This window comes from Symphalangus syndactylus, chromosome 2 (genome assembly GCF_028878055.3).
Source record: "Symphalangus syndactylus isolate Jambi chromosome 2, NHGRI_mSymSyn1-v2.1_pri, whole genome shotgun sequence".
Taxonomy (NCBI): domain Eukaryota; kingdom Metazoa; phylum Chordata; class Mammalia; order Primates; family Hylobatidae; genus Symphalangus; species Symphalangus syndactylus.
This window is the reverse complement of record NC_072424.2, coordinates 62,862,038-62,885,107: the sequence shown is the minus strand read 5'-3', so window position 1 is coordinate 62,885,107 and position 23,070 is coordinate 62,862,038. Positions and strand designations below refer to the sequence as shown.

General features: G+C 37.6%; 1 pseudogene; it reads left to right on the top strand.

Moving 5' to 3' along the window:
- The window catches only part of LOC134733712 (uncharacterized), a 194,794-nt pseudogene extending 173,078 nt beyond the window's left edge, over nucleotides 1-21,716 (top strand).
- Nucleotides 21,717-23,070: the final 1,354 nt, after the last annotated feature.

Genomic DNA, 23,070 nt, shown 5'->3' with positions numbered 1-23,070 from the left:
ACAATTATGTGTCTTAGAGTTGCTCTTCTTGAAGAGTATCTTTGTGGCGTTCTCTGTATTTCCTGAATCTGAATGTTGGCCTGCCTTGCTAGCTTGGGGAAGTCCTGGATGATATCTTGCAGAGTGTTTTCCAACTTGGTTCCATTTTCCCCGTCATTTTCAGGTACAAGAATCAGACGTAGGTTTGGTCTTTTCACATAGTCCCAAATTAATTGGAGTCTTTGTACATTTCTTTTTATTCTTTTTTCTCTAAACTTCCCTTCTCGCTTCATTTCCTTCATTTCATCTTCCATCGCCGATACCCTTTCTTCCAGTTGATCGCATCTGCTACTGAGGCTTCTGCAATCTTCTCGTAGATCTCGACACTTGGCTTTCAGCTCCATCAGCTCCTTTAAGCCCTTCTGTCCATTGGTTATTCTAGTTATCCATTCGTCTAAGTTTTTCTCAAAGTTTTTAGCTTCCTTGCTGTTGTTTTGAATTTCCTCCCGTAGCTCAGAGTAGTTTGATCGTCTGAAGCCTTCTTCTCCCAACTCGTCAAAGTCATCCTCCATCCAGCTTTGTTCCGTTGCTGGTGAGGAACTGCATTCCTTTGGAGGAGGAGAGGTGCTCTGCTTTTTAGAGTTTCCAGTTTTTCTGCTTTGTTTTTTCCCCATCTTTGTGGTTTTATCTACTTTTGGTCTTTGATGATGATGATGTACAGATGGGTTTTTGGTGTGGATGTCCTTTCTGTTTGTTAGTTTTCCTTCTACCAGACAGGACCCTCAGCTGCAGGTCTGTTGGAGTATACTAGAGGTCCACTCCAGACCCTGTTTGGCTGGGTGTCAGCAGAGGTGGCTTCAGAACAGCGGATTTTCGTGAGACCACATATTCAGCTGTCTGATAGTTCCTCTGGAAGTTTTGTCTCAGAGGAGTAACCGGTTGAATGAGGTGTCAGTCTGTCCCACTGGGGGGGTGCCTCCCAGTTAGGCTGCTCAGGGGTGAGGGACCCACTTTAGGAGGCAGTCTGTCCATTCTCAGATATCCAGCTGTGTGCTAGGAGAACCATTAGTCTCTTCAAAGCTGTCAGTCAGACAGGGACATTTAATTCTGAAGACGTTCCTGCTGACTTTTGGTTTGTCTGTGCCCTGCCCCCAGAGGTGGAGCATACAGAGTCAGGCAGGCCTCCTTGAGCTGTGGTGGCCTCCACCCAGTTCGAGTCTCCTGGCTGCTTTGTTTACATAAGAAAGCCTGGGCAATGGCGGGCGCCCCTTCCCCAGCCTCGCTGCTGCCTTGCAGCTTGATATCAGACTGCTGTGTTAGCAATCAGCGAGACTCCCTGGGCATAGGAACTTCCGAGCCCGGTGTGGGACACAATCTCCTAGTGTGCCGTTTTCCAGGCCCATTGGAAAAGCGCAGTATTAGGGTGGGACTGACCCGCTATTCCAGGTGACGTCTGTTACCCCTTTCTTTGATGAGGAAAGGGAACTCCCTGACCCCTTGTGCTTCCTGAGTGAGGCAATGCCTCACCATGATTTGGCTCCCACACAGTGCAGTTCACCAACTGACCAGCACCCACTGTTTGGCACTCCCTAGTGAGATGAAACCCCTAACTCAAGCAGAAATGCAGAAATCACCAGTCTTCTATGTCGCTCGATTCTTTGTAGTTTTTATTGGAAGATATTTCGTTTTTCACCTTAGGCCTCAATGTTCTCCAAATGTCCACTTGCAGATTCTACAAAAAGAGAGTTTCAATACTGCACAATCAAAAATAAGGTTCAAATCTGTTAGATGAATGCACAGATCAGAAAGAAGTTTCACAGAATGCTTCTGTGTAGTTTTTATTAGAAGATATTCCTTTTTCCACGATAGGCCTCAAAGCGCTCCAAATTTCCACATGCATATTCTACAAAAAGAGTGTTTCCAAACTGCTCAATCAAAAGAAAGGTTCTACTCTGTGAGATGAATGAATAGAATAGAATGAAGTTTCACAGAATGCTTCTGTGTAGTTTTTATCAGAAGCTTTTTTGTTTTTCAGTGTAGGCCTCAATGTTCTCCAAATGTCCACTTACAGATTGTACAAAAAGAGAGTTTCAAAACTGCTCAATCAAAAGTAAGGTTCAACTCGGTTATATGAACGCACAGAACAGAAAGAAGTTTCACAGAATGCTTCCATGGAGTTTTTCTGGGAAGATATTTCTTTTTTCACCGTAGGCCTCAATGCTCTAAAAATGTCCAATTGCAGATTCTACAAAAAGCCTGTTTCAAAGCTGCACAATCAAAAGAAAGTTTCCACTCTCTGATATGAATGCACAGTTCATAAAGAAGTTTCACAGGATGCTTCTGTGTAGTTTTTATTTCAACTTGGTAGTTTTTCCACCATAGGCCTCAAGCGCTTCAAATATCCACATGCAGATTCTACAAAAAGAGTGTTTCAAAACTGCTCAATCAAAAGAAAGGTTCTACTCCGTGAGATGAATGAACAGAATACAAAGAAGTTTTACAGAATGCTTCTGTGTAGTTTTTATGGGAAGATATTTCATTTTTCACCATAGACCTCAATGTTCTCCAAATGTCCACTTGCAGATTCTACAAAAAGAGAGTTTCAAAACTTCTCAATCAAAAGTAAAGTTCAACTCTGTTAGATGAACACACAGATCAGAAAGAAGTTTCACAGAATGCTTCCATAGAGTTTTTATGGGAAGATAATTCTTTTTTCATCATAGGCCTCAATGCTCTGGAAATGTCCAATTGCAGATTATACAAAAATCCTGTTTCAAAGCTGCACTATCGAAGGAAAAGTTCCACTCTCTGAGATAAATGCAAAGTCCATAAAGAAGTTTCACAGATTACTTGTGTGTAGTTTTCATTTGAAGATATACCTTTTTCCATGATAGGCCTCAAAACCCTCCAAATGTCCACTTGCACTTTAAACAAAAAGAGTGTTTCAAAACTGTTCAATCAAAGGAAAAGTTCAACACTGTGAGATGAATGCGGAGAATAGAAAGAATTTTCACAGAATATTCTGTGCAGTTTTTATTTGAATATATTTCCATTTTCACCATAGGCCTCAAAGTGCTCCAAATGTCCACTTGCAGATTCTACAAAAAGAGTGTTTAAAAACTGATCAATCAAACGTAAGGATCTACTCTTTTAGATGAATGCACAGATCGGAAAGAAGTTTCACAGAATGCTTCTGTGTAGTTTTTATTTGAAGATATTCTTTTTCCTCGATAGGCCCCAAAGTGCTCCAAATGTCCACTTTCAGATTCTACAAAAAGAGTGTTTCAAAACTGCTCAATCAAAAGAAACGTTCAACTCTGTGAGATGAATGCACAGAATAGAAAGAATTTTCACAGAAGAATTCTATATAGTTTTTACTTGAAGATATTTCGTTTTTCACCATAGGCCTCACAAACTCCAAATATCCACTCGCTGATTCTACAAAAAGATTATTTCAATACTGCTCAATTCAAAGAATTGTTCTACTCTGTTAGATGAATGCACTGATCAGAAAGAAGTTTCACAGAATATTTCTTTGTCGTTTTAACAGGAATATATTTCGTTTCTCACCAAAGGCCTCAATATTCTCCAAATATCCACTTGCAGATTCTACATAAAAAGTGTTTCAAAACAGCTCAATCAAAAGAAAATTTCAACTCAGATGAGTGCGCAGATCAGAGAGAAGTTTCACAGAATGCTTCTGCGTAGTTTTTATTTGAAGATATTCCTTTTTCCACGATGGCCCTCAAAGCGCTCCAAATGTCCACTTGCATATTCTGCAAAAAGAGTGTTTCAAAACCGCTCAATCAAAAGAAAGGTTCTACTCTGTGAGATGAATGAACAGAATAGAAAGAAGATTCACAGAATGCTTCTGTGTAGTTTTTATGGCAAGATATTTGGTTTTTCACCGTAGGCCTCTATGTTCACAAAATGTCCTCTTGCAGATTCTACAAAAAGGGAGTTTCAAAACTGATCAATCAAAAGTAAGGTTCAACTCTGTTAGATGAATGCACAAATCAGAAAAATGTTTCACAGAATGCTTCCGTGGAGTTTTTATGGGAAGATATATATTTTTTCACCATAGGCCTCAATGCTCTGGTATTGTCCAATTTCAGATTCTACAAAAAGCCTGTTTCAAAGCTGCACAATCAAAAGAAAGTTTCCAATTTCTGCGATGAATACACAGTTCATAAAGAAGTTTCACAGATTACTTCGGTGTAGTTTTTATTTGAAGATATTCCTTTTTGCATGATACGCCTCAAAGCATTCCAAATGTCCACTTGCAATACATACAAAAAGAGCATTTCAAAACATCTCAATCAAAAGAAGGGTTCAACTCTGTTATTGAATGCACAGATCAGAAAGAAGTTTCACAGAATGCCTCTGTGTAGTTTTTACTTGAAGATATTTCAATTTTCACCATATGCCTCAAAGCGCTCCAAATGTCCACTTGCAGATTCTACAAAAAGAGTGTTTCAAAACTGCTCAATCAAAGGAGAGTTTATAATCTGTGAGATGAATGAACAGAATAGGAAGAAGTTTCACAGAATGTTTCTATGTAGTTTTTATGGGAAGATATTTGGTTTTTCACCGAAGGCCTCAATGTTCTCCAAATGTCCACTTGCAGATTATACAAAAAGAGTGTTTCAAAATTGCTCAATCAAAAGAAAGGTTAACTCTGTGAAATGAATGCACAGAATAGAAAGAATTTTCACAGTAGTATTCTGTGTAGGTTTTACATGAAGAGATTTCGTTTCTCACCATAGGCCTGAAAGATCTCCAAAACTCCACTTGCTGATTCTACAAAAACAGAGTTTCAATACTGCTCCATCAAAACTATAGTTCTACTCTGTTAGATGAATGCACAGATCAGAAAGAAGTTTCGCAGAATTCTTCTGTGTAGTTATAATGGGAATATACTGCATTTCTCACCGAAGGCCTCAAAATTCCCCAAATACTCACTTGCAGATTCTACAAAAAGAGTGTTTCAAAATAGCTCAATCAAAAGAAATGTTCAACTCAGTAAGATGAAGGTGCAGATCAGAGAAGTTTCGCAGAATTCTGTGCAGTTTTTATTTGAAGATATTCCTTTTTCCATGATAGGCCTCAAAGCACTCCAAATCTCCACTTGCAGATTGTACATAAAGAATGTTTCACAACTGTTCAATCAAAAGAAAGATTCTACTCTGTGAGACAAATGAACAGAATAGAAAGAAGTTTCACAGAATGCTTCGGTGTAGTTTTCATGGGAAGATACTTTGTTTCTCTCTGTAGGCCTCAATGTTCTCCAAATGTCCACTTGCATATTCTACAAAAAGTGTGTTTCAAAACTGCTCAAAGTTAAGGTTCAACTCTGTTAGATGAACGCACAGATCAGAAAGAAGTTTCACAGAATGCTTCCATGTTGTTTTTATGGGAAGATATTTCTATTTTCACCATAGGCCTCAATGCTCTAGAAATGTCAAATTGCAGACTCTACAAAAATCCTGTTTCAGAGCTGCACTATCAAACGAAAGCTTCCCCTCTCTGAGATGAATGCACAGTTCATAAAGAAGTTCAACAGATTACTTGTGTGTAGTTTTCATTTGAAGATAAACCTTTTTCCACGATACGCCTCTAAATGCTCTAAATGTCCACTTGCAGTTTATGCAAAAAGAGTGTTTCAAAACTGCTCAATGAAAGGAAAGTTTCAAGTCTGTGAGATGAAGGCAGAGAATAGAAAGTATCTTCACAGAAATATTCTGTAGAGTTTTTACTTGAAGATATTTCCATTTTCACCATACGCCTCAAAGCGCTCCAAATGTCCACTTGCAGATTCTACAAAAAGAGTGTTTCAAAACTTCTCCATCAAAAGGGAGGCTCTACTCTGTGAGATGAATGAACAGAATAGAAAGAAGTTTCACAGAATGCTTCTGTGTGGTTTTTATGGGAAGATATTTCATTTTTCACCGTAGGCCCCAATGTTCTCCAAATATCCACTTTCAGATTCTACAAAAAGAGTGTTTCAAAACTGCTCAATCAAAAGTAAGGTTCAAATCTGTTAAATGAATGCACAGATCAGTAAGAAGATTCACAGAATTCTTCTGTGTAGTTTTTATTGGAAGATATTACTTTTTCCTCTATAGGCCTCAAAGTGCTCCAAATGTCCACTTGCGGATTCTACAAAAAGAGTGTTTCAAAACTGTTCGATCAAAAGAAAGGTTCACCTCAGTGTGATGAAACAGAGAATAGAAAGAATTTTCACAGAAGTATTCTGTGTAGTTTCTACTTGCAGATATTTCGTTTTTAACCATAGGCCTCAACGATCACCAAATGTCCACTTGCAGATTCTACTAAAAGACTGTTTCAAAACTGCTCAATGGAAAGAAATGTTCAACTATTTTAGGTGAAAGCACAGATCAGAAAGTAGTTTCACAGAATGCTTCTGTGTAGTTTTAATGGGAAGATATTTCGTTTTTCACCTTAGGCCTCAATGTACTCTAAATATCCACTAGGAGATTCTACAAAAAGAGTGTTTCAAAACAGCTCAATCAAAAGAAAGGTTCACCTCAGTTAGATTAATGAACAGATCAGAAAGAAGTTTCACAGAATGCTTCTGTGTAGTTTTTATTTGAAGATATTCCTTTTTCCTCCATAGGCCTCAAAGTGCTCCAAATGTCCACTTGCAGATTGTACAAAAAGATTGTATCAAAACTGCTCAATCAAAATGAATTTTCAACTGTATGAGATGAATGCACATAATAGAAAGGATTTTCACAGAAATATTCTGTGTAGTTTATTCTTGAAGATATTTTGTTTCTCACCATCGGCCTAAAGATTTCCAAATTTCCACTTTCTGATTCTACAAAAAGAGTGTTTCAATACTGCTCAATCAAAAGAATTGTTCTATTCTGTTATATGAATACATAGATCAGAAAGAAGTTTCACAGAATGCTTCTGTTTAGTTTTTATTTGAAAATATTTATTTTTACTCGATAGGCCTCAAAGCGATCCAAATGTCCACTTGCAGGTTCTACAAAAAAAGCGTTTCAAAACTGCTCAAACGAAAGAAAGGATCAACTGTGTGAGATGAATGCACAGAACAGAAAGAATTTTCAAAGAATTATTCTGTGTAGTTTTTACTTGAAGTTATTTCATTTCTCACCATAGGCCTGAAATATTTCCAAATGTCCACTTGCTGATTCTACAAAAAGAGTGTTTCAATACTGCTCAATGAAAAGAATGGTTCTATTCTGTGAGATGAATGAACAGAATTGAAAGAAGTTTTACAGAATGCTTCTGTGTAGTTTTTATGGGAAGATATTTTGTTTTTCATGGTAGGCCTCAATATTCTCCAAATGTCCACTTGGAGATTCTACAGAAAGAGTGTTTCAAAACTATGCAATCAAAAGAAATGTTAAACTCTGTTAGATGAATGCAGAGAATAGAATTTTCAAAGAAGTATTCTGTGTAGTTTTTTCTTGAAGATATTTCCATTTTCCACATAGGCCTCATAGTGCTCCAAATTTCCACATGCAGATTCTACAAAAAGAGTGTTTCAAAACTGCTCAATCAAAATAAAGATTCTACACTGTGAGATGAATGAACAGAATAGAAAGAAGTTTCACTGAATGCTTCCGTGTAGTTTTTATGGGTAGATATTTCGTTTTCCACTGTAGGCCTCAATGTTCTCCAAAAGTCCACTTGCAGATTCTACAAAAAGAGTGTTTCAAAACTGCTCAATCAAAAGTAAGGTCCAACTCTTTTAGATGAATGCACAGATCAGAAAGAAGTTTCACAGAATGCTTCTGTGTAGTTTTTATTTGAATATATTCCTTTTTCTTTGATAGGCTTTAAAGCGCTCCAAATGTCCACCTGGAGATTCTACAAAAAGAGGGTTTCAAAACTGCTCAATCAATAGAAAACTTCAACTCTGTGAGATAAATGCACAGAATAGAAAGTATTTTCACAGAATTATTCTGTGTAGTTTTTACTTGAAGATATTTCGTTTCTCACTGTAGGCCTGAAAGATTTCCAAGTGTCCACTTGATGATTCTAAACAAAGAGTGTTTCAATACTGCTCAATCAAAAGAATGGTTCTACTCTATTAGATGAATGCACAGATCAGAAAGAAGTTTCACAGAATGCCTCAGTGTAGTTATAATAGGAATATATTGCGTTTCTCACTGAAGGCCTCAATATTCTCCAAATATCCACTTGCAGATTCTCCAAAAAGAGTGTTTCAAAACAGCTCAATCAAAAGAAAGGTCCAACTCTGTTATCTGAATGCAGCAATCAAAAAGAAGTTTCACAGAATGCTTCTGTGTAGTTTTTATTTGAAGATATTCCTTTTTCCACGATAGCCCTCAAAGTGTTCCACATGTCCAATTGCAGATTATACAGAAATAGTGTTGAAAACTACTCAAAGAAAGGTTCTACTCTGTTAGATGAATGCACAGATCAGAATGATGTTTCACAGAATGTTTCTGCGTAGTTTTAATTGGAAGATATTTCGTTTTTCACCGTAAGCCTCAATGTTCTCCAAATATCCACTAGCAGATTCTACAAAAATACTATTTCAAAACAGCTCAATCTAAAGAAAGGTTCAACTCAGTGAAATGAAATCACAGATCAGAAACAAGTTTCACAGAATGCTTCTGTGTAGTTTTTATTTGAAGATATTCCTTTTTCCACGATAGGCCTCAAAAATGCTCCAAATGTCCACTTGCAGATTCTACAAAAAGAGAGTTTCAAAACTGCTCAATCAAAAGAAAATTTCTACTCTGTGAGATGAATGAAGAGAATAGAAAGACATTTCAAAAAATGCTTCTGTGTAGTTTTTAGGGGAAGATATTTCGTTTTTCACCATAGGCCTCCATGTTCTCCAAATGTCCACTTGCAGATTCTATAAAAAGAGTGTTTCAAAACTGCTCAATGAATAGTAAGGTTCAACTCTGTTAGATGAATGCACAGATCAGAAAGAAGTTTCACAGAATGCTTCCAGGTAGTTTTTATGGGAAAATATATCTTTTTTAACCATAGACCTCAATGCTCTGGAAATGTCCATTGGCAGATCCTACGAAAAGAGTGTTTCAAATCTGCTCAGTAAAAAGAAAGGTTCTACACTGTGAGATGAATGAATACAATAGAAAGAAGTTTCACAGAATACTTCTGTGTATTTTTTATGGAAAGATATTTCATTTTTCAAAGAAGGCATCAATGTTCTCCAAATGTCCACTTGCAGATTCTATAAAAAGAGTGTTTCAAAACTGCTCAATCATAAGTAACCTTCAACTCTGTTTGTTGAATGCACAGATCAGAAAGAAGTTTCACAGAATGCTTCCATGTAGTTTTTATGGGAAGATATTTCTTTTTTCACCATAGGCCTCAATGCTCTAGAAATGTCCAATTGCAGAATCTACGAAAAGCCTGTTGCAAAGCTGCACAATCAAAACAAAGTTTCCGCTCTCTGAGATGAATTCACAGTTCATAATGAAGTTTCACAGATTACTTCTGTGTAGTTTATATTTTGAGATATTCCAGTTTCCACGATAGCCCTCAAAGGGCTCCAAATGTCCACTTGCAGTTTATACAAAAAGAGTGTGTCAAAACTGCTCAATGAAAAGAAAGTTTCAACTCTGTGAGATGAATACAGACAATAGAAATAATTTCCACAGAAGTATTCTGTGTAGTTCTTACATGAAGATATTTCGCTTTTCACCATAGGCCTCAAAGGTCTCCAAATGTCCACTTGCAGATTTTAAAAAACGAGTGTTTCAAAACTGCTGAATGAAAACAAATGTTCTACTCTGTTAGACGAATGCACACATAAGAAAGAAGTTTCACAGAATGCTTCTGTGTAGTTTTCTTGGGAAGATATTTCATTTGTCACCGTAGGCCTCAATGTTCTCCAAATATCCCCTTGCAGATTCTACAAAAGGAGTGTTCCAAAACTGCTCAATCAAAAGTAAGTTTCAACTCTGTTAGATGAATGCACATATCAGAAAGAAGCTTCACAGAATGCTTCTGTGTAGTTCTTTTTTGAAGATATTCCTGTTTCCACGATAGGCCTCAAAGCGCTCCAAATGTCCACTTGCAGATTCTACAAAATAGTTTCAAAACTGCTCAATCAAAGGAAAGTTTCTACTCTGTGTGGTGAATGAACAGAATAGAAAGAAGTTTTACAAAATGTTTCTGTGTAGTTTTTAGGGGAAGATATTTCGTTTTTCACCACAGGCCTCAATGATCTCCAAATGTCCACTTGCAAATTCTACAAAAAGAGTGTTTCAAAACAGATCAATCAAAAGTAAGGTTCAACTCTGTTAGTTGAATGCACAGATCAGAAAGAAGTTTCTCAGAATGCTTCTGTGTAGTTTTTATGAAAAGATATTTCTTTTCTCACCATAGGCCTCAATGCTCTAGAAATGTCCAATTGCAGATTCTACTAAAAGCCTGTTTCAAAGCTGCACAATCAAAAGAAATTTTCCACTCTCGGAGATGAATGCACAGTTCATAATGAAGTTTCACAGATTACTTCTGTGTAGTTTATATTTGAAGATATTTCATTTTCCACGATAGGCCTCAAAGCGCTCCAAATATCCAATTGCAGATTCTACAAATAGAGTGTTTCAAAACTGCTCAATCAAAAATAAGGTTCAACTCTGTTAGTTGAATGCACAGATCATAAAGAAGTTTCGCAGAATGCTTCTGTGTAGTTTTTATTTGAAGATATTCCTTTTTCCACGGTAGGCCTCATAGTGCTCCAAATGTCCACTTGCAGTTTATACAGAAAGAGTGTTTCAAAACTCCTCAATCAAAAGAAAGGTTCAACTCTGTGAGACGAATGCGGAGAATAGAAAGAATTTCCACAGAAGTAATCTGTGTAGTTTTTACTTGAAGATATTTCGTTTTTCACCATAGGCCTCAAAGTTCTCCAAATGTCCACTTGCAGATTATACATAAAGGGTGTTTCAAAACTGTTCAATCAAAAGAAAGTTTCTACACTGTTAGATGAATGCACAGATCAGAAATAAGTTTCACAGAATGATTCTGTGTAGTTTTAATGGGAAGATATTTCCCTTTTCACCGTATGCCTCAATGTTCTCCAAATATCCACTTGCAGATTCTACAAAAAGAGTGTTTCAAAACAGGTCAATGAAAAGAAAGTTTCAACTCAGTGAGATGAATATACAGATCAGAAAGAAGTTTCACAGAATGATTCTGTGTAGTTTTTATTTGAAGACATTCCTTTCTCCACGGTAGGCCTCAATGCTCTAGAAATGTCCACTTGCAGATTCTATGAAAAGAGTGTTTTAAAACTGCTCAGTCAAAAGGAACTTTCTACTCTGTGAGATGAATGAACACAATAGAAAGAAGTTTCACAGAATGCTTCTGTGTAGTTTTTATGGGAAGATACTTCGTTTTTCACCGTAGGCCTCAAAGTTCTCCAAATGTCCACTTGCAGATTCTACAAAAAGAGTGTTTCAAAACTGCTCAATCAAAAGTAAGGTTCAACTTTGTTAGTTGAATGCACAGATCAGAAAGAGGTTTCACAGAATGCTTCCATGTTGTTTTTATGGGAAGATATTCCTTTTTTCAACATAGACCTCGATGCTCTAGAAATGTGCAATTGCAAATTCTATGAAAAGACTGTTTCAAAGCTGCACAATCCAAAGAAAGATTCCAATCTCTGAGCTGAATGCACAGTCCATAAATAAGATTCAAAGATTACTTCTCTGTAGTTTTTATTTGAAGATATTCCTTTTTACACAGTAGACCTCAAAGCACTCCAAATGTCCACTTACAGATTCTACAAAAAGAGAGTTTCAAAACTGCTCAAACCAAAGAAAGTTTCTACTCTGTGAGATGAATGAACAGAATTGAAAGAAGTTTCACAAAATGCTTCTGTGTAGTTTTTAGGGCAAGATATTACATTTGACACCGTAGGCCTCAATGTTCCCCAAATGTTCACTTGCAGATTCTACAAATGGAGTGTTTCAAAACTGCTAAGTCATAAGAAAGGTTCTACACTGTTAGATGAATGAACATAATAGAAAGAAGTTTCACAGAATGCTTCTGTGAAGTTTTTATGGGAAGATATTTCTCTTTTCACCATAGGCCTCAATGTTCTCCAAATGTCCACTTGCAGATTCTACAAAAAGACTGTTTCAAAACTGCTCAGTCAAAAGTAATGTTCAACTCTGTTTGTAGAATGCACAGACCAGAAAGAAGTTTCCGAGAGTGCTTCTGTGTAGTTTTTATTTGAAGATATTCCTTTTTCCACGTTAGGCCTCAAAGCGCTCCAAATGCCCCCTTGCAGTTTGCACAGAAAGAGTGTTTCAAAACTACTCATTCAATAGAAATGTTCAACTCCATGAGATGAATGCAGAGAATAGAAAGAAATTTCACAGAAATATGCTGTGTAGTTTTTACTTGAAGATATTTCGTTTTTCAACATAAGCCCCAATGTTCTCCAAATGTCCACTTGCAGATTCTACAAAAAGACTGTTTCAAAACTGCTCAATCAAAAGTAAGGTTAATCTCTGTTAGCTGAATGCACAGATCAGAAAGAAGTTTCAGAGAATGCTTCTGTGTAGTTTTTATTTGAAGATATTCCTTTTTCCACGATAGACCTCAAAGCACTCCAAATGTCCCATTGCAGTTTATACAGAAAGAGTGTTTCAAACTACTCAACCAATAGAAAGTTTCAACTCTGTGAGATGAATGCAGAGAATAGAAAGAAATTTCACAGAAGTATTCTGTGTAGTTTTTACTTGAAGATATTTCGTTTTTCACCGTAGGCCTCAAAGATCTCCAAATGTCCACTTGCAGATTCTACAAAAAGAGGGTTTCAAAACTGCTGAATCAAAAGAAATGTTCTACTCTATTAGATGAATGCACAGATCACAAATAAGTTTCACAGAATGCTTCTGCGCAGTTTTAATGGGAAGATATTTCGTTTTTCACCGTAGGCCTCTATGTTCTCCAAATATCCACTTGCAGATTCTACAAAAAGAGTGTTTAAAAACTGCTCAATGAAAAGAAAGGTTCTACTCTGTCAGTTGAATGAACAGAATAGGAAGAATTTTCACAAAATGCTGATTTGTAGTTTTTAGGGGAAGATGTTTTGTTTTTCACTGTAGGCCTCAATGTTCTCCCAATGTCCACTTGCAGATTCTACAAAAAGTGTGTTTCAAAACTCCTCAATCAAAAGTAAGTTTCAACTCTGTTAGATGAATGCACAGATCAGAAAGAAGTTTCACAGAATACTTCCGTGTAGTTTTTATGGGAAGATATTTTTTTTCACCATAGTCCTCAATGCTCTAGAAATGTCCAATTGCAGATTCTAGGAAAAGAGAGTTTCAAAGTTGCACAAACAAAAGAAAGTTTCCACTCTCTGAGATGAATGCACAGTTCATATTGAAGTTTCACAGATTACTTCTGTGTAGTTTATATTTGAAGATATTCCATTTTCCACGATAGGCCTCAAAGCGCTCCAAATTTCCACCTGCTGTTTATACAAAAAGAGTGTTTCAAAACTGCTCAATCAAAAGAAAGGTTCAAATCGGTGAGTTGCATCCAGAGAATAGAATGAATTTCCACAGAAGTATTCTGAGTAGTTTTTACTTGAAGATATTTCGTTTTTCACCACAGGCCTCAAAGATCTCCAAATGTCCTCTTGCAGATTCTGCAAAAAGGGTGTTTCAAAACTGCTCAATCAAAAGAAAGGTTCTACTCTGTGAGATGAATGCACAGATCAGAAAGAAGTTTCACAGAATGCTTCTGTGTAGTTTTAATGGGAAGATATCTTGTTTTACACCGTATGCCTCAATGTTCTCCAAATATGCACTTGCAGATTCTACAAAAAGAGTGTTTCTAAACAGCTCAAACAAAAGGTTCAACTCTGTGAGACGAATGCAGAGAATAGAAAGAGATTTCACAGAAGTATTGTGTAGTTTTTACTTGAAGATATTTCGTTTTTCACCATAGGCCTCAAAGATCTCCAAATATCCAATTGCAGATTCTACAAAAAGAGTGTTTCAAAACTGTGCAAGCAAAAGAAAGGTTCTACTCTGTTAGATGAACGCACAGATCAGAAAAAACTTTCAGAGAATACTTCTGCATAGTTTTAATGAGAAGATATTTCGTTTTTCACTGTAGGCCTCCAATTTCTCCAAATGTCCATTAGCAGATTCTACAAAAAGAGTTTCAAAACTGCTCAATCAAAAGAACGGTTCTACTGTGTGAGATGAATGAAGAGAATAGAAAGAAATCTCACAAAATGTTTCTGTGTAGTTTTTAGGAGATTATATTTCATTTTTCACCGTAGGCCTCAATGTTCTCCAAATGTCCACTTGCAGATTCTACAAAAAGAGTGTTTCAAAAATGCTCAATCAAAAGTAAGTTTCAACTCTGTTAGATGAATCCAGAGATCAGAAAGAAGTTTCACACAATGCTTCTGTGTAGTTTTTATTTGAAGATATTCCTTTTTCCACGATAGGCCTCAAAGCACTCCAAATGCCCACTTGCAGTTTATAAAGAAAGTGTTTCAAAACTACCCAATCAAAAGAAGGGTTCAACACTGTGAGATGAATGCAGAGAATAGATTGAAATTTCACAGAAGTATTCTGTGTAGTTTTTACTTGAAGATATTTCGTTTTTCACCATAGGCCTCAAAGATCTCCAAATGTCCACTTGCAGATTCTACAAAAAGATTGTTTCAAAACTGCTCAATCAAAAGAAAGGTTCAACTCTTTTAGTTGAATGCACAGACCAGAAAGAAGTTTCACAGAATGCTTCTGTGGAGTTTTCATGAGAAGATATTTCTTTTTTCCCCAGAGGCCACAATGTTAACAAAATGTCCACTTGCAGATTCTACAAAATAGAGTTTGAAAACAGCTCAATTAAATGAAAGGTCCAACTCAGTGAGATGAATGCACAGATCAGAAAGTAGTTTCACAAAATGCTTATGTGTAGTTCTTATTTGAAGATGTACCTTTTTCCTCGATAGGCCTCAAAGTGCTCCAAATATCCAGTTGCAGATTCTACAATAAGAGTGTTTCAAAACTGCTGAATCAAAAGTAAGGTTCAACTCTGTTAGTTGAATGCACAGATCAGAACGAAGTTTCACGGAATGCTTCCATGTAGTTTTTATGGGAAGATATTTCTTTTTTCACCATAGGCCTCAATTTTCTCCAAATGTCTACTTGCAGATTCTACAAAAGAGTGTTTCAAAACTACTCAATCAAAAGTAAGGTTCAACTCTGTTAGTTGAATGCACAGATCTGAAAGAAGTTTCACAGAATGCTTCTGTGTCGTTTGTATTTGAAAATATTCCTTATTCCACGATAGGCCTGAAAGCGCTCCAAATGTCCACTTGCAGTTTATACAGAAAGAGTGTTTCAAAACTACCCAATCAAAAGAAACGTTCAACACAGTGAGATGAATGCAGAGTAGAGAAAGAAATTTCACAGAAGTATTCTCTGTAGTTTTTATTTGAAGATATTTCATTTTTCACCGTAGGCCTCAAAAATCTCCAAATGTCCACTTGCAGATTCTACAAAAACTGTGTTTCAAAACTGCTCAATGAAAAGAAAGGTTCTACTCTGTTAGATGAATGCACAGATCAGAAAGTAGTTTAACAGAATGCTTCTGTATAGTTTTAAAGGGAAGATATTTCGTTTTACAGCGTATGCCCCAATATTCTCCAAATATGCCTTGCAGATTCTACAAAAAGTGTGTTTCAAAACAGGTCAATCAAAAGAAAGGTTCAAGTCAGTGAGATGAATGCACAGATCAGAAAGTAGTTTCACAGAATGCTTCTGTGTAGTTTTTCTTTGAAGATATACCTTTTTCTATGATAGGCCTCAAAGCGCCCCGAATGTCCACTTGCAGATTCTACAAAAAGAGTGTTTCAAAACTACTGAGTCAAAAGAAAGGTGCTACTTTGTGGGATGAATGAACAGAATAGAAAGAAGTTCCACGGAATGCTTCTGTGTAGTTTTTATGGGAAGATATTTCATTTTCCACCGCAGGCCTCAATTTTCTCCAAACGTCCAATTGCAGATTCTACAAATAGAGTGTTTCAAAACTGCTCAGTCAAAACTAAGGTTAAACTCTGTTTGTTGAATGCACAGATCAGAAAGAAGTTTAACAGAATGCTTCCGTGTACTTTTTATGGGAAAATATTTCTTTTTTCACCATTTGCCTCAATTTTCTCCAAAATTCCACTTGCAGATTCTATAAAAAGAGTGTTTCAAAACTGCTCAATCAAGAGCAAGGTTTAACTCTCTTAGGTGAATGCAAAGATCAGAAAGAAGTTTCTCAGAATGCTTCTGTGTAGTTTTTTTTTGAAGATATTCCTTTTTCCACGATAGGACTCAAAGCGCTCCAAATGTCCACTTATAGGTTCTACAGAAGGACTGTTTCAATACTACCCAATCGAAAGAAATGTTCAATACTATAAGATGAATGCAGAGAATAGAAGGAAATTTCACAGAAGTATTCTGTGTAGTTTTTACCTGCAGATATTTCGTTTTTCACCATAGGCTTCAAAGATCTCCAAATGTCCACTTGCAGATTGTACAAAAAGAGTGTTTCAAAACTGCTCCATCAAAAGAAAAGTTCTACTTTGTGAGATGAATGAACAGAATGGAAAGAAGTTTCACAGAATGCTTCTGTGTAGTTCTTATGGGAAGACATTTCGTTTTTCACCGTAGGACTCAATGTTCTCCAAATGTCCACTTGCAGATTCTACAAATAGAGTGTTTCTAAACTGTTCAATCAAAAGTAAGGTTCAACTCTGTTAGTTGAATGCACAGATCAGAAAGAAGTTTCACAGAATGCTTCCATGTGGTTCTTAGGGGAAAATATTTCTTTTTTCACCATAGGCCTCAATGTTCTCCAAATGTCCACTTGCAGATTCTACAAAAAGAGTGTTTCAAAACTGCTCAATCAAAGCTAAGATTAAACTCTGTTAGTTGAATGCACAGATCAGAAAGAAGTTTCACAGAATGCTTCCGTGTAGTTTTTATGGGAAGATATTTCTTTTTTCACCAGAGGCCTCAATGTTCTCCAAGTGTCCACTTGCAGATTCTACAAAAAGAGTGTTTGAAAACTGCTCAACCAAATGTAAGTTTCAACTCCGTTAGTTGAATCCACAGATCACAAAGGAGTTTCACAGAATGCTTCTGTGTAGTTATTATTTGAAGATATTCCTTTTTCCACAATAGGCCTCAATGCGCTCAAAATGTCCACTTGCAGTTTATACAGAAAGAGTGTTTGAAAACTACCCAATCAAAAGAAAGGTTCAATACTGTGAGATGAATACAGAGAATAGAAAGCAATTTCCAAGAAGTATTCTGTGTAGTTTTTACTTGATGATATTTCGTGTTTAACAATAGGCCTCAAAGATCTCCAAATGTGCACTTGCAGATTCTACAAAAAGAGTGTTTCAAAATTGCTCAATCAAAACAAAGGTTCTACTCCATTAGATGAATGCACAGATCAGAAAGTAGTTTCAAAGAATGATTTTGTGTAGTTTTAAGGGGAAGATATTTCGTTTTACAACGTATGCCTCAATATTCTCAAAATAACCCCTTGCAGATTCTACAAAAAGAGTGTTTCAAAACTGCTCCATCAAAAGAAAAGTTCTACTTTTTCAGATGAATGAACAGAATAGAAAGAAGTTTCACAGAATGATTCTGTGTAGTTTTTATAGGAAGATATTTCGTTTCTCACCGCAGGCATCAATTTTCTCTAAATATCCACATGCAGATTCTACAAATAGAGTGTTTCAAAACTGCTCAGTCAAAACTAAGGTTAAACTGTTAGTTGAGTGCACAGATCAGAAAGAAGTTTAACAGAATGCTTCCGTCTAGTTTTTATGGGAAGATATTTCTTTTTTCACCATTTGCCTCAATGTTCTCCAAATTTCCACTTGCAGATTCTACAAAAAGAGTGTTTCAAAACTGCTCAATCAAAAGTAAGGTTCAACTCTGTTAGGTGAATGCAAAGATCAGAAAGAAGTTTCACAGAATGCTTTGGTGTAGTTTTTTTTTGAAGATATTCCTTTTTCCATGATAGGACTCAAAGTGCTCCAAATGTCCACCTACAGTTTATACAGAAATACTGTTTCAATACTACCCAATCAGAAGAAAGGTTCAATACTGTGAGATGAATGAAAAGAATAGAAGGAAATTTCACAGAAGTATTCTCTGTAGTTTTTACTTGAAGATATTTCGTTTTTCACCATAGTCTTCAAAGATCTCCAAATGTCCACTTGCAGATTCTACAAAAAGAGTGTTTCAAAACCGCTCAATCAAAAGAAATGTTCTCCTCTGTTAGTTGAATGCACAGATCAGAAAGAAGTTTAACAGAATGCTTCCGTCTAGTTTTTATGGGAAGATATTTCTTTTTTCACCATTTGCCTCAATGTTCTCCAAATTTCCACTTGCAGATTCTACAAAAACAGTGTTTCAAAACTGCTCAGTCAAAAGAAAGGTTCTACTTTGTGAGATGAATGAACAGAATAGAAAGAAGTTTCACAGAATGCTTCTGTGTAGTTTTTGTGGGGAGATGTTCCCTTTTTTACTGTAGGCCTCAATGTTCTCCCAATGTCCACTTGCAGCTTCTACAAATAAAGTGGTTGAAAACTGCTCCATCAAAACTAAGGTTAAACTCCGTTAGTTGAATGCACAGATCAGAGAGAAGTTTCACAGAATGCTTCCGTGTAGTTTTTATTGGAAGATATTTCTTTTTTCACCAGAGGCCTCAATGTTCTCCAAGTTTCCACTTGCAGATTCTACAAAAAGTGTGTTTGAAAACTGCTCAATCAAAACTAAGTTTCAAGTCTGTTACTTGAATCCATAGATCAGAAAGGAGTTTCACGGAATGCTTCTGTGTAGTTATTATTTGAAGATATTCCTTTTTCCACGATAGATCTCAAAGCGCTCCAAATGTCCACTTGCAGTATATACAGAAAGAGTGTTTCAAAACTTCCCAATCAAAAGAAAGGTTCAATACTGTGAGATGAATGCACAGAATAGAAAGAAATTTCCAAGAAGTATTCAGTGTAGTTTTAACTTGAAGATATTTCGTTTTTCACCAGAGGCCTCAAAGATCTCCAAATGTCCACTTGCAGATTCTACAAAAAGAGGGTTTCAAAACAGCTCAATCAAAAGAAAAGTTCAACTCTGTTAGAAGAATGCACAGATCAGAAAGTAGTTTCACAGAATGCTTCTGTGTAGTTTTTATTTGAAGATAAACCTTTTTCCATGATAGGCCTCAAAGTGCTCCAAATGTCCACTTGCAGATTCTACAAAAAGAGTGTTTCAAAACTGCTCAGTCAAAAGAAAGGTTCTACTTTGTGAGATGAATGAACAGAATAGAAAGAAGTTTCACAGAATGCTTCTGTGTAGTTTTTGTGGGGAGATGTTCCGTTTTTTACCATAAGCCTCAGTGTTCTCCCAATGTCCACTTGCAGATTCTACAGTGTGGTTGAAAACTGCTCCACCAAAACTAAGGTTAAACACTGTTAGTTGAATGCACAGATCAGAGAGAAGTTTCACAGAATGCTTCCGTGTAGTTTTTATGGGAAGATATTTCTTTTTTCACCATATGCCTCAATGTTCTCCAAATGTCCATTTGCGTATTCTACAAAAAGTTTTTTAAAACTGATCCATCAAAAGTAAGGTTCAACTCTGATATTTGAATGCACAGATCAGAGAGAAGTTTCAAAGAATGCTTCTCTGTAGCTTTCATTTGAAGATATTCCTTTTTCCACGATAGGCCTCAAAGCACTCCAAATGTCCACTTGCAGTTTATAGAGAAAGAGTGTTTCAAAACTACCCAATCAAAAGAAAGGTTCAACACTGTGAGATGAATGCAGAGAAGAGAACGAAATTTCACAGAAGTATTCTGCGTAGTTTTCACTTGAAGATATTTCATTTTTCACCATAGGCCTCAAAGATCTCCAAATGTCCACTTGCAGATTCTACAAAAAGAGTGTTTCAAAACTGCTCAATCAAAATAAAGGTTCTACTCTGTTAGATGAATGCACTGATCAGAAAGTAGTTTCACAGAATGCTTCTGTGTAGTTTTAAGGGGAAGATATTTCGTTTTACACCGTATGCCTCACTATTCTCCAAATATCCCTTTGCAGATTCAACAAAAAGAGTGTTTCAAAACAGCTCAATCAAAAGAAAGGTTCACCTCAGTGAGATGAATGCACAGATCAGAAAGTAGTTTCACAGAATGCTTCTGTGTAATTTTTATTTGAAGATATAACTTTTTTCACGATAGGTCTCAAAGCGCTCCAAATGTCCACTTGCAGATTCTACAAAAAGAGTGTCTCAAAACTGGTCCGTCAAAAGAAAGGTTCTACTTTATGAAATGAATGAACAGAATAGAAAGAAGTTTCACAGAATGCTTCTGTGTATTGTTTATGGGAAGATATTTCGTTTTTCAACGTAGGCCTCAATGTTCTCCAAATGTCCCCTTTCAGATTCTCCAAATAGAGTGTTTCAAAACTGCTCCATCAAAAGTAAGCTTCAACTCCGTTAGTTGAATGCACAGATCAGAAAGAAGTTTCATAGAATGCTTCCGTGTGGTTTTTAGGGGAAGATATTTCGTTTTTCACTGTAGGACTCAATGTTCTCCAAATGTCCACTTGCAGATTCTACAAATAGACTGTTTCAAAACTGCTCAATCTAAACTAAGGTTAAACTCTGTTAGTTTAATGCACAGATCAGAAAGAAGTTTCACGGAATGCTTCCGTGTACTTTTTATGGGAAGATATTTCTTTTTTCACCATAGTCCTCAATGTTCTCCAAATGTCCACTTGCAGATTCTAAAAAAAGAGTGTTTCCAAACTGCTCAATCAAAAGTAGGGTTCAACTCTGTTATTTGAATGCACAGATCAGAAAGAAGTTTCACAGAATGCTTCTGTGTAGTTTTTTTTTGAAGATTTTCCTTTTACCACGATAAACCTCAAAGTGCTCCAAATGTCCACTTACAGTTTATACAGAAAGAGTGTTTGAAAACTACCCAATCAAGAGATAGGTTCAACACTATGAGATGAATGCAGAGAATAGAAAGAAATTTCACAGAAGGATTCTGTGTAGTTTTTACTTGAAGATATTTCGTTTTTCACCATAGGCCTCAAAGATCTCCCAATGTCCACTTGCAGATTCTACAAAAAGTGTGTTTCAAAACTGCTCAATCAAAAGAAATTTTCTACTCTGTTAGATGAATGCACAGATCAGAAAGTAGTTTCACAGAATGCTTCTGTGTAGTTTTAAGGAGAAGATATTTCGTTTTACACAGTATGCCTCAATATTCTCCGAATATCCCCTTGCACATTCCACAAAAAGAGTGTTTCAAAACAGCTCAATCAAAAGAAAGGTTCAACTGAGTGAGATGAATGCACAGATCAGAAAGAAGTTTCACAGAATGCTTCTGTGTAGTTTTTATTTGAAGATATACCTTTTTCCATGATAGGCCTCAAAGCGCTCCAAATGTCCACTTGCAGATTCTACAAAAAGAGTGTTTCAAAACTACTCAGTCAAAAGAAATTTTCTACTTTGTGAGATGAATGAACAGTATAGAAAGAAGTTTCACAGAATGCTTCTGTGTAGTTTTTATGGGAAGATATTTCATTTTTCACATCCCCTCTGAAGCCTTATGTTGCCTTCTTGGCCCTCTTGCCACTTAGGAGTGCCGCCTGTTGGCGTGAATGCACCATTGGTGTGAACCAGTGACACCAGGATCCCCAGGACCCCACGCAAGGGCTGGTGGGAAGCCACTTTCCTCCGTTGGGAGGAACCAGGACCCAATCCTCGGCCGTGCCATTTATTTTCCTTCCACAAGTGCCTCTACCTCCCCTTTCAAGCCTTATCTTCCCTTCTGGGCTCTCTTGCCACATTGGGTCGCCCCTGTGGTTGCAACTCGCACCGTGGGTGTGAACCAGGGATACCAGGATGCCCAGGGCCACTCACAGGGGATGCTGGGAAATCACTTTTGTGCGTGGGGAGACCCAGGCCCCCTCCTCTGCCACACTGTTATTTTTCCTTCTGCAGGTGACTCTACCTCCTTTCAAGCAGTATCTTGCCACCTGGGCATTCTTGCTGCTTTGGAGTGCCCCCTGTGGGAGTGACATGCACTGCGGGTGGGAACCTCTGATGCTAGTATCCCTGGGTCCCAGTGCAGGGGCTGCTGACAAGGTACTTTCGTTCATGGGGGGACCCATACCCCCCTCCTCTCCTGCGTCATTTTTTTTCCTTCTACAGGTTCCTCTACCCCCCTTTTCAAGACTTAATTTCCATTCTGGGCATTCTCAATGCTTTGGGGTACCTTCTGTGGGCGTGACATGCACTGTGGGTGTGAACCAGGGATGCCAGCATTGCCGGGGCCCCGCACAGGGGCTGCTGGGAAGGCACTTCCTAACTGCGGGGAACTAGGTCCCCTTCATCTGCTGCACAGTTTATTTTCCTTCCACAGGTGCCTCTGCCTCCCCTTTCAAGCCTTATCTTCCCTTGTGGGCCTCCGTGCCCTTTAGGGGTGCCCCCCATGTGCGTGACAAGCACTATGGGTGTCAACAAGTGATGCCAAGATCCCCAGAGCCCCACGCAAGGTCTCCTGGAAGGCACCATCATCTGCGGGTGGACCCAGGCTCCCCTCCTTTGCCTCGCCTTTTTTTTTCCTTCCAAATGTGCCTCTACCTCCCCTTTTAAGCCTTATCTTCCCTTTTGGGCCCTGTTGCCACACAGAAGTGCCCCACGCATGGGTGACACGCACCATGTTTGTGAACCAGAAATGCCAGGATCCCCGGGGCCCTGTGCAGGGGCTGGGGGGAGGGCACTATCCTCTGTGGGTGGACCTAGGACCCCCTCCTTGGCCACGCCATTTTTTTTCCTTCCACAGGTGGCCCTACCTCCCCTTTCAAGCCTTATCTTCCCTTCTGGGCCTTCCTGCCACTTTGGGCTGCCTCGCACTGGAGCAACACACACCATAGGTGCGAACCAGAGATGATAGGTTCCACAGGGCCTCGCACAGAGGTGGCTCGGAAGGCACTTTCATCCTTGGGGTGACTCAAATCCCCCTCCTTGGCCACGC